The sequence below is a fragment of the Myripristis murdjan genome, chromosome 5 (assembly GCF_902150065.1).
Source record: "Myripristis murdjan chromosome 5, fMyrMur1.1, whole genome shotgun sequence".
Lineage (NCBI taxonomy): Eukaryota > Metazoa > Chordata > Actinopteri > Holocentriformes > Holocentridae > Myripristis > Myripristis murdjan.
The window spans coordinates 37,893,789-37,906,452 of NC_043984.1; the positions used below are offsets into that span (position 1 = coordinate 37,893,789).

Consider the following 12,664-nt stretch of genomic DNA (forward strand, 5'->3'; position numbering starts at 1 on the left):
TGGAGAGACACTTCCACAAATGTTACGGGACAGGCTGGTATGTGGAATAAATGATGATCGCATCCAGAGAAGATTATTGTCAGAGAGCAATCTCACATTTGAAAGTGCCCTGTCTCTAGCTCAAGCAATGGAGACTGCCAACAGAAATGTGCAGGATTTGCAGGCAAAGGCAGGAGCCATGTCCTGTAATGCAGTGAGGGCTGGTGGATCGGCAGGGGGCAAAAGAGAGAGAGCCAGGGAGAGCAGAAAAGGATAAAGACTGTTATCGCTGCAAGGGTAAACATGCACCTGAAGACTGTCGGTTCAAAAAGGAAAAATGTCATGCATGTGGAATGACTGGACACATTGGCCGAGCTTGTCGCAATAAGAAAAAGTCTAATGCTGAAAAGAATGCTGACAGAAGAACCAGAGGAAGAGGACGACACTTCACACAGGAGAGAAATGTGCATTATTGTTCTCCCAGAGTGGCAGAAGGGAGTGAGGAGGAGGAACAGGCATTCCCATTATACAGTGTCCTGGGCGAGGAGGAGGAGGAGGGGGAACCACCCTACAAGGTATGCATGGCTTTAAATGAAGAACCAGTGACATTTGAAGTAGATACTGGTTGTGGACTCACCATCCTGAATAAGAAAACATTCAAAGAAAAGTGAAAAATGCCCTCCATTGAAAAAACTCTTTTATAGACCCAGATCTGTTCCCTATGCTATGAAACCTAAAGTTGATGCTGAAATTGACAGACTGTTAAAAGAGAATATCATTACTCCCGTCATGTATTCTGAGTGGGCAGCTCCTGTGGTTCCTTTGCTCAAACCTGATGGTGCCTGTAGATTGTGTGGAGATTATAAATTGACTGTGAATAGAGTCTCCACCCTGGAACAGTACCCCATACCAAAAGTAGAGGATTTGATGGCAGTGTTAGCTGGCGGGCAACAGTTCACCAAACTTGACATGAGTCATGCATATCAGCAAATCCAAATGGATGACCAGTCTAAGAAGTATTTAACTGTAAATACTCACCGTGGAATGTTTACATACAACAGATTACCATTTGGTGTATCCTCAGCCCCTGCAATATTCCAGAGAACCATGGAGGGGGTTCTCCAGGGAATACCACAAGTTGCTGTATATCTTGATGATATCCTGGTTACCGGGGAAACCAGAGAAATGCACCTCAAGACCCTGGATGAGGTGTTGACCAGGTTAGAAGATGCTGGTCTCAGATTAAAGAGAAGCAAATGCACACTGCTGGCTGATGAAGTTCAGTATTTGGGACATAAAGTGGATGCGAAAGGAGTTCACACAGTGGAGGTCAAGGTCAAAGCTGTTGTTGACGCACCCACCCCAACTTCAATGACAGAGCTCAAGGCTTACCTGGGCTTGTTGAATTATTATAACCGATTCCTTCCAAATCTCTCCACATTGCTGGCCCCTTTACATCATCTGCTGAGGAAAGATGTGGTTTGGAGCTGGGGTGACCGTCAAGAGGAAGCCTTCAGGAGGTCCAAAGACTTACTGAAGTCAGCTGATGTTTTGGTGCATTATTCGGGAGGGAAGCCTTTAATATTAGCCTGCGATGCCTCACCATATGGCGTGGGGGCAGTGTTGTCCCACAGGATGTAAGATGGAACAGAAAAACCAATTGGTTTTGTATCTCGAACCTTGGCACCAGCGGAGAAGAAATACTCACAGCTGGATAAAGAAGGTTTGGCTGTGATCTTTGGAATAAAAAGGTTCCACAAGTACCTTTATGGCCGGAACTTTACAATTGTGACTGATCACAAGCCCTTGATCTCCCTGTTCAATGAAACTAAACCTGTTCCTCAGATGGTGTCTCCACGTGTTCAGCGTTGGTCTGTATGGCTCAGAGCTTATGAGTATCACATTGTATACAGGCCTGGAAAGCAGCATGTAAATGCAGATGCCCTCAGTAGGCTTCCCTTGCCAGAAACATTCCCTGCTGAGGAAGAGGAAGATCTGGTGCTGATGCTGGATGGAATGGATGATGCACCAGTGACCACAGAACAAGTAAGGCATTGGACAGCTAAAGATGTGACACTGTCACGTGTGCATGGATATGTGCTAAAAGGATGGCCTTTAACAGTGGAGCCTGAATGTATGCCTTACTCTCTCGACGCTTGGAGCTCAGTGTGCAAGATGGATGTGTTCTGGGGTGCTCGAGTCATTATTCCCCAGAAAGGAAGGAAAATTTTGTTAAAGTTGCTGCATCAGTCCCACCCAGGGATGTCTAGGATGAAGGGACTGGCCCGGTCATATGTCTGGTGGCCGCAGATGGATCAGGATGTTGAGAGGGAGGTACACCAGTGTGATGCATGTCAACAGAATAGCATGTCGCCTTCTACAGCACCCTTACATCCCTGGGAATGGCCAGAGAAGCCCTGGACTCGACTCCATGTGGACTATGCAGGTCCGTTTTTGGGCAAGATGTTTCTGGTACTGGTTGATTCCCATTCTAAATGGATGGATGTGTATCCTGTGAATACAGCAACTACTCATGGAACCATTGAAAAGCTCAGACAAAGTTTCAGTGTCCATGGATTGCCACAGATGTTGGTGAGTGATAATGCTACATGCTTCACGAGTGGAGTTTGCTGATTTCATGTCTAAAAATGGGATAAAGCATGTGACTTCAGCCCCTTTCCATCCTTCATCGAACGGATTGGCTGAGAGAGCAGTTCGGACCTTTAAGGAGGGGATGAAGAGGATGCAAGGAGTAAATGAGAGCTTGGAAGCAAAAGTGTCCAGATTCCTGTTTAGTTACAGAATCACTCCACACTCCACCACAGGCTTGTCTCCGGCTGAAATGCTGATGTCACGGAGGCCCAGGTCTGCCTTTGACCTGTTAATCCCCGACTTGAAGTCTAAGGTGGAAAAGAAACAGTGGAAACAAAAAGTTAATCATGACAACCGCACCAAGCTCAGAAGTTTTTCACCTGGGAATCCAGTTTTTACAAGGAACTATGGATATGGTCCCAAATGGATCCCTGGAACAGTTGAGAGCTGCACAGGTCCTCTGTCATGTACAGTCCTCATTGGAAATGGACAGGTCGTGAGGAGACATGTTGACCAAATCAGGAAGAGAGAGCTAAGTGGTGTTCCTGATACCGATCCCAGTACACCTCAGGTGGTGAAACACACCATCTCTTGTGATACCAGAAGAAGTGCAGTCCCCTGAGGTCAGGGCCTCTGACTCTCCAACCCCTGTGGAAGACTTTAAAAGCGACATACCCATGTTGGGGAGTGAGCCCCCACCTGTGCTGCAGGAACAAGGAACACCACCCTTAAGGCGCTCTATTAGAGAGAGGCCCCCACCTGATTATTATAGGCCTTAGTTAACATTGGAAAAAAAACAAAACAAAACACTGGTTTATCAGATCTGCAGTGAATACTACTTATGATTAAATTTATTTGTGAAACCAAATTATTCTAGGTTGTCACAGAGACATTTATGTATTGCATTTAAAAGTGAGTTTAAGTTCAAAATATTAAAACCCAGATTTAAGTTACAATTTAAGAGTTAAATTGAAGTTGAGTTAAATGTATACATGTTATATAAAATGTATGTTAAGTACAATGCTGCTTAATTTATGTTATTTTTCTCTTGCAGTGAGTCTGCAGACCTGAGAGGGGAGGGATGTAGTATCCTGAGACTTATACTTCTTATACTCTAGAGGGAGCTCTAGGCTCCAGGTGTGGGTTTCCTGTTAGAAAATCTACATGTAGAAGTCCATGTCAGGTGATTTCCTCTCTCACTCTCTGTATGTGTAGACTACCATGTGCCAGTAAAATCCAAGAAAGATATTTTTGGAGTCCTGCGTCCTCCTGATTGTTTCCAGGGTCACAATGTTATATAAAGAAAATAAACAAATTATACACAAAAACGGGCACACAGAATCACACAAGACATACACATACCGTCAGAGCCATTGTGCAAAGACGAGGGGCTATTTACTACAAAGCGCTAGTGCCAAAAAGTGCTGCTGAACAGACAGAATACGTATATTGTCCATCAATATTGCACAATGCCCTAAAAAAGTGCTAGTGCATATTATACAAAGTGCCACTGCAAAAGAGGATTGCACATTGCTCTTTAAAAAACATTAAAAACATTTGTTTTTACCGCCTGATGAGATTTTTTTTATCACCACAAAGAAAATTATCACTGATTTACTTTTTACATTTATTTCTAACAGATGAACTCAACAGTGAAAAATGCAGCTTGAAAATGGCGTCAGACAAAAGTAGAGACTCACAGCAGAAGCGGAAGATTATTTTTCTTTCTTTCTTTCTTTCTTTCTTCTTTCTTTCTTTCTTTCTTCTTGGACTTGAACTCAAAGATAAACAGAAATCCTCTCCTGCCGTCTGAACGTGTGCAGCTCTTCTACATCATGACAGTGGGACAGTCCAACATTAATGATGATGAGCCTCCTGGTCGCGGCTCGTCCAAACCTTCAACCAAAGTTTCACTTTCACTTGTGCTGCGTTCACGTCCTCATCGGACTCATGGGAGAATTCAGCAGCTCCCACCTGCATCCCTGTGCTTTGGGACTCTGGACGTCATGAGATTATAATCTGATGCCGTGAAGGCTTTGGCCAGTAAACTCACACTGCTCACTGTTTCATTTAAACCCCCGCAGAGGAAAACAAAGCATCTGCGGACAAAATCTCTCAGACGGGACTTTTACTTTGAAATGTTCCGCTGTGGCCCGCTGAGGTTTTAACAGAGCAGGTTGGTTTTCACAGAAAACTCGGTGCCGTGAGCTGACACTTTGAAACGTCACTTCGTGTTAAATCCCGACTTTACGGGATGATTTGGTGAGGCGTTCACGTGCACTTCCTGCCGGGAAGCTGAACTGTCTGATAATCCCGACACCACCCGAACACGGCACGACTCAGCTGACGTCACATGCTCACCTCTGATTGTGTGTGTGTGTGTGTGTGTGTGTGTGTGTCCTCAGAAACACACAGTGAGGTGATTCTCAGTTGGTTCGTTTTGCTGAAAAGGCTCTGAGCCGCTCCGTCATCAAGAGCGGAGGGTGCGGGAGGGAGTAGGCTATTCATGAAGGAGGTCGTGGAGGTAAGTTGGGGCTTGGTTATGGAGATCATCATGTTCATATGTTTTAAATAATTTCCACTACAGTCCATCAAAGTAGCTTTACAAGAACTAGAAACTCAAAAGAAGCTCTAAAACCAGAGGAAATACCTTAAATAATCCAACTACATCAAAATTCTTCATAAAACAGATTTATTGTAGTGTCAACAAAAAACAAAGCAAGATATGGCATCAAATAGTGACATACAGTATATGTTTGAGCTGTACACTGTCCCTTTGAGATCAAATAAGAAAATGAAATGAAACTATGACACATAATGCAACTTAAAATGCACAGCCCTTAGCCTATACATTTAAATTATAAAGTGTAACTGTGGGCCTATACAACATCAAACTCAAAGTACAAATAGCCTACTTTAAATTGAAAAAAAAAAAGATATCTATCTTGAGACAAACTCAAAATATCAGTAAAATATGAACTATTTTTGACATTAATATCCTGACAGACTTTTTGAAAGAATAAAAAGCTCAGTATTCCTCCTGTGGTCTGTCCTCTCTCTCCCTACTGTCTCATTAGCTATGAGCTTAAACAGTGAGCTGAAAGAGGCAGGTTTTGGACCAATCACAGAAAAATATCGCTTTTCATATTACAACCTTGTGCTTGGTGACCAGGCTGCTGCTCTCAGGCTGACGGACTGACTGAAGGTTACCGAGCTGCCCAGGGCCGCCCCTCCCTACACGCAAGACACCTGTAATCTGACAGCCCACCGCACGCCGCTGCAATGATTGACAGCATCTGCATCTGACCAATCAGCGGTCAGATGCACCGACACTGCTGCAGGTGAGAAGAGAGATGGCTTCTAAGAGGCATTTTGAATCTGGAGCTACTAAGAGGGAAATAAATCCAAACAAGAGGAAGCTTGTGCTTCACTTGAAGGTGGATATGTTGTTGAACTAAATGTGAAACTTTGTGGTTTCGCATAAACACCTCAGCTGCTCCTCATAATGAGACAGGAGAGAGACTGTCAGTCTCTGTCTAAATGAGGCCTGGAGGTGACATGTTCCAGCAGCCCTCTTTCCATTTCTTGAATGTCTTGTTAATGCATTTGTCTGCATTCACCTCTGTGGAAGAGGAGTGGGAAAGTGACCAGTTGGTGGTCGTTTATTAGCTTAAGTTCATAGCCTATCAATCTGTGCGTCAGTAAAGAAGATCAATTTAGGCTATTTGAATTGAATTTAGTTAATCCGTAACACACATGCTTGTTTAGTTCACTGACCATCCATCCATCCATCCATCTTCTACCGCTTATCCGGGGCCGGGTCGCGGGGCCAGCAGTCTAAGCAGAGATGCCAAGACTTCCCTCTCCCCAGACACTTCCGCCAGCTCCTCGGGAGGAACCCCAAGGCGTTCCCAGGCCAGCCGAGAGACATAGTCCCTCCAGCGTGTCCTGGGTCTTCCCCGGGGCCTCCTCCCGGTGGGGCATGCCCGGAGCACCTCCCCAGGGAGGCGTCCAGGGGGCATCCGAAACAGATGCCCGAGCCACCTCAACTGGTTCCTCTCGATGCGGAGGAGCAGCAGCTCTACTGCGAGCTCCTCTCGAGTGACCGAGCTCCTCACCCTATCTCTAAGGGAGCGCCCGGCTACCCTGCGAAGGAAACTCATTTCAGCCGCTTGTATCCGCGATCTTGTCCTTTCGGTCATTACCCAAAGCTCATGACCATAGGTGAGGGTAGGAACGTAGATTGACTGGTAAATCGAGAGTTTCACCTTTCGGCTCAGCTCCTTCTTCACCACGACGGACCGGTAAACCGACCGCATCACTGCGGAGGCTGCACCGATCCGCCTGTCAATCTCCGCTCCATCCTTCCCTCACTCGTGAACAAGACCCCGAGATACTTGAACTCCTCCACTTGAGGCAGGACTTCTCCACCACCCCGGAGAGGGCATGCCACCTTTTTCCGGTCGATAGTCGAACCTCGGATTCAGGAGGAACAATGCGGTTTTCGTCCCGCCGCGGAACACTGGACCAGCTCTATACCCTCCGGAGGGTGCTCGAGGGTTCGTGGGAGTTTGCCCAACCAGTCTAATGTGTTTTTGTGGATGGAGAAGGCATTCGACCGTGTCCCTCGTGGTGCCCTGTGGGGGGTGCTCCGGGAGTATGGGGTCCGAGGCCCTTTGCTAAGGGCTGTTCGGTCCCTGTACGACCGGAGCAGGAGCTTGGTTCGCATTGCCGGCAATAAGTCAGACCTGTTCCCAGTGCATGTTGGACTCCGGCAGGGCTGCCCTTTGTCACCGGTTCTGTTCATAATCTTTATGGACAGAATTTCTAGGCGCAGCCAGGGGCCGGAGGGAGTCCTGTTTGGGAGCCACAGGATTTCATCGCTGCTTTTTGCAGATGATGTTGTCCTGTTGGCCCCATCGATGCAGGACCTTCAGCAGGCACTGGGGCGGTTCGCAGCCGAGTGTGAAGCGGCGGGGATGAGAATCAGCACCTCCAAATCCGAGGCCATGGTTAGTTCACTGACCTGCTTTCAGATATTGTCAGGCTGAAGTTACTTTTTTTTTTTTTTTTTTTTTTTCTTAGGAAAACATCTTTTGTTAAAATTATTTTGAATTGATGATTTGTGCCTCAAATGTATTTATTTATTCTAGTTTGAAGTTATTTTTTTAGTTGACTCATACAGTACTGCTTATTCCACTTACAGTAGGCGACTTTGTTCTTACTAATAAATCTTTAAGTTTTATGGAATGTCGTTATGCCGTCATTTTATTCCTATTAAACATCTGGGATTGTGTGGTCGGCGGGACGTGTCACGCCAAAAATCCGGTAATTTTTAATTCGGCCTCCAAATAAAATGCCACTTAGGGTCCCAATCTGGCCAGGGGGCCCTAGGAAAGGTTAGGGTTTGGCATAAACACCTCTTGGTTATGGAAATGTTAGGTAACATTTGCAAGAACACAAACCCCACTGTCGCCTCCTGCTGGACTCTTTGGGTGAGAGTCGCTGTTTGAGCCGCCGGCCTCGAGACTGATAAGAGATAATGAACCTTGTTGTGACTCAAACGAACATTGCACTGCTGAATCTCAGTCACATTCAGTGTCACTCTCGTTTTGTCTGAAGCTGGAACCGGCTGCTACCTCGTCCTCTTTGAATACAGGACCGATTTGAATATCGTTCCAGGGAATATTCAAATGAGTTCATCTGAACAGCAACAACAACAACATTCCTGTGGTCGGTGCTTTCTGTTGAGCTGAAACATCTCGACTCTTCTCATTGCAGGTCAAACTCCTGTGATGATGTGTTAATGACCTCACAGACCACCGCCCTGCTGCAGTGATGTGTTTAATGACCTCCACCGCGCCTTGTTTGTTGCTGTCAGAAAGTTTGGACTCTGTGCCGCCCTCTAGTGGATATTGCTGAACATCGATGCTGACATAAAGGCGCATGGAAGCGTGTGGGCAGAGATGGGTGTGTTGTGTGTGTGTGTGTGTGTGTGTGGTGGTGTGTGTGTGTGTGTGTGTGTGTGTCTACTGCTCCTGCGTACCTGAGCGCTGAGGGAGCGAGGATTCCTCCAGGTGTGGTGAAACCTGCGGCTCCAAATGGCCTCACACCGGATCCTGATCAGCTCCTCTCACGTCTCCATCTTATCTGAACCGTCTGAGATCCGTCAGACGTTTGTGTATTTTTTTTTTTTGTTAAAGCTTCCTCTGAAAGTCATGTGGTCTAAATTTTTAATCATCGAGTGGGGAACTGAGAGGAGAATAAGTAAGATTTCATTATGACGTGTTTGATTGTCGGCTGTGACTCGACTTGCCGTCACAGTCATTAAAAATTGCATGACTTCCCCCACACTTTAGGGATATTTCATAACTTTAATAATACTAATACTAATAAGGCGATACAGATGCATAAAATCAAGGACAAACACCCAAAAACAGCTTCTTCCCCAAAGCCATAACCCTGCTGAACAAAACATGCACTAACCCTTTTCTGCTGCAAATGCCTCTTATCATACACTATTTATTTATTATTTATTTATACTCTTAACACTGTGCAATCTTTATGAATGATGGACTGAATGTGGTTTTTAATGTGTGTTAGGGCATTGCCTCTAATTTCGTTGTACTACATGTATAATGACAATAAATTTGATTCTGATTCTGATAACTAATAGCATGCCTGGTCAAGTGCAGCTCCAGCAGCCGTTTTCACAGTCGGGTCCTCACAAGCATTTAAACACAAGAAATCTGATCCAGCACCACTGATCACTAATAATCATCATAAATTCGTTTTCTTGTTTTTTTGTTGTTTTTAAAATTTATGTTCAAGTAAGTTTTTGTAGCCTAGGCCTACTTGTCTTGCTAATTTATTTGTGAAGCTGTCATCACCTTTTTCTCCCTGCATGTTTCTGAAAGAATCTCAGGTGTCAGAGGTTAATTCACTACGACACAAAACAGCACTGGTTATTGATTATTGATTGTTTGAACATGATGTTTGAATTGATTTAATAAGTTATGACACCTGGACAGTTACATAATGAACACAAAGCAAAATCTCTTTTCAGAGTCGCTTCCTGCGGCGGCCGCGCCCGCCAACCGTCAGCACAGCAACAACACCTGAGGAGTTACCTGCCCGCACACGCCGGCCGCGCCCCAGAGACTGCTGGGAAACTGGCTCAGATCATCCACACAAACATGTTGACCTGTGACTGCTGAGTCTGCACAGCCGCTCTCACCAGCCCTTACCAGGCATAGTAGTTTAACATTAATAATAATAAATTAGAAGTTGAATATGTTAAAAATACAAAACATATTTGACCAATCTATCAGTTTGCTAATGTCACCACTTTAAAAAAACAAACAACAACAAACAAACAACAACAACAAAAAACATTCGAATCAAACTGGTGGAGAAGTGTGGGAATACAATTCTTGGGGAAGAACTGATTTTTTTTTTTTTTTTTTTTTTCTTTGCACAAAAATCGCCAAATTCAAAGATTTCGCTGCTGGAAGCTTCAGTCCAGTTGGTGTTTTAAATTCTCATCTTTGCTGAGCTTTTATTGTGAAGGCTCCACAGTTTGTCATTAATCATTTGTTCTCTGTAATGGATCTGATTTAAAATGCAGTGAAGGACAAAATGACTGATCAGTCGCTACAGGTAGAAAGTAGAAGTCGGCTCCGGTGTTGTGAGGGACGTGATGAGTTTCTTCAGGATTCACACACGGAGACAGGAAACACTTAGCAAAGGTTTTCTATTTTTTTTTCGTTTTTGGGTCAATAAGCCTAAGAAGGGAAATTACCTTTTTGTTGTATATTTGGTTGTTGCTGTTTTGTTGTGGTCTGTTTCAATTAGTCTATCTGTTTTTTTCCTGTTTTTGTTGTTTGTTTAGTTTTGTTCTTGCATATATTTCTTTTGTACTGTATTATATTGTTATGCTTTATTGTTTGGATTTTTCTTGAAAAAATAAAAAATTCAATAGTGAACTTTTTTTTTTTAAAAAAAAGAGAGACAGGAAACACAGAGATTAGCAACAGTTGCGACCTTATTGAAACTGAAATCTGGGATGTGTACAAAGTCAGCGATAAAAAACTGAAGTGGAAGCTGATGGCTCTGAGGCGCGTGGCGTGCAGAGCAGGCGGCGTCCCGGTGACGGGACCAGCAGAAGCACAGTGTCGGTGACCCGGCGACCCGGAGACCCGCCACAGTTGCATAGAGGAGTGTCGGCGTGTAGAACATGTGACTCACCGTGTGACGCACCGCCAACGAGACCAACACCCACCCGGGGCCGGCGGGCGTCACCGACCGCGGTCCTACACGGCGAATGTTCATCTCTAGTTCCTTTAAATTCCCTCAACAGAACATCTTCACAAGAACACAACAAACAGAAAAGGGGACGAGATCAATCCCTCAGCGGCGTTTCCGTCCCTTACCCTGATCACGTTTTACAGCGTCAGCTGGCCTGTCAGGGTGTGATGAGGCCACATGGCGGTGGAATATCCTCCAAATAACAATAATAATAATAAAAACTAGTGCATGAGCTACCACCGTCAAGAGGATTGTGAAAATATAAATAAAGTCATGGTACCCATTTTTTAAAAATGTAATTAGGATTAATTGTCCAAGTACGATCAGGTCGTGTAAAGTCACTGTGTGGATGTTTCCTGCCTGCCGGATCTACTTTCCATTTCCAAAAGGGAAACAACAGGAAAAGAGACGTTTAATTGAACAGGTGCCAGGGCTTGTTGTTTTATAAACTGTCATAATCCTAATTTCCCTCTAAAAGTCTTAGTTTGCCCCTTATTTTGTTTCCTGCCGGATCTACTTTCCAATTCAAATAAGAACATAATCAGAAAAGAGACGTTTAATTTCCTTTAAAGATGGGACCAGGTCTGTGTGTGTGTGTGTGTGTGTGTGTGTGTGTGTGTGTGTGTGTGTGTGTGTGTGTGTGTGGTGTGTGGTGTTGATCCTGTGCTGCTGCTGGTTTCTGGGCTAAAGTGGGATTTTATTCTAGGTTCCAGGAGCTGCTGTGGAGGTGAATGGAGATACAAACACAGTGCAGTGGATTAGCAGCTAATGAGGAGATTTCACCACCAGGTGGACTCACACTCTCTCTCTCTCTCACACACACACACACACACACACACACACACACACAGGACAGGTTTGGGTTTAAGCACTTTTCCCCCATCGCTCCTCTTCAGTTTATTTTACCGTTTCAACAATAAAATAAGATCTACGGCTCACTATCCTAACTTACAACATTAGTGAAACAAAGAGAAAGGAAAATGAGGTATGTTGTTTTTTTTTTCCTCCACAAACGTTCAAGACATGAAGCAGGAGCAGCTTCTGAGCTGCTGAGGATGTAAACAGAAAATCTTGTCATGCATGAAAACAAAAACAAAACAACAGAAGGAAAAACAGTCCAGGAAACCTGCAGAGGTCAGACGCTCCAGACTTACAGTCCTCTTACAAAGGGAAAAAATATCCCAGGATCACATGAAGTGAACCTGCACAAACCCAAAGCAAAACAATACTGTGCTAATAATCACATCAAGTAAATGAAATGACCCTTGACCTGGCCGGGGGTCTTTCCCGCCGTCGAAGCGAGGAATGTGAGGAAGGAGCGCGTGGGAAACGATGGCTCAGTGAAGGAAAAGTGAACGAGAGCGTGCAGGAAAAACATGAGGTAGTATTACTGCAAAGGAACAGGAGCCATCTGAGGCGTTCAGGGCCCAAACCTCAGTCCGTCCCGCCGACCCGAGAGGAAAACACCCGACGACACCTTCCAGGCTGCCACGGCCGTAAACAAACAAACAAACAAACAAAATGTGACTGGTGGTTTGTGACCAGCCGCTGACGAAGGCCCTCCGTCCCCGACGAGCTCTCTGATAACTCTACAAGCCATTACAAACTAAGTCTGTGCAGCTTCAAATCATAACATAATCAGATGGCATTACTCCTTTAATAACATAAATGACAAATGGCACCAACTCTAATACCAGAGAAAAATAAAAATAAAAATTATTATTATAATAATCTCAAAAAGACAATTAGCAGACAATCATCAGCTGAAACTTTTTAACCCTTTTTC

At 44.6% G+C, this 12,664-nt stretch overlaps 1 pseudogene; it reads left to right on the top strand.

The window, feature by feature from the left end:
• Positions 1 to 332: 332 nt before the first annotated feature.
• Positions 333 to 3,193, top strand: LOC115359838 (uncharacterized protein K02A2.6-like; annotated as a pseudogene).
• Positions 3,194 to 12,664: the final 9,471 nt, after the last annotated feature.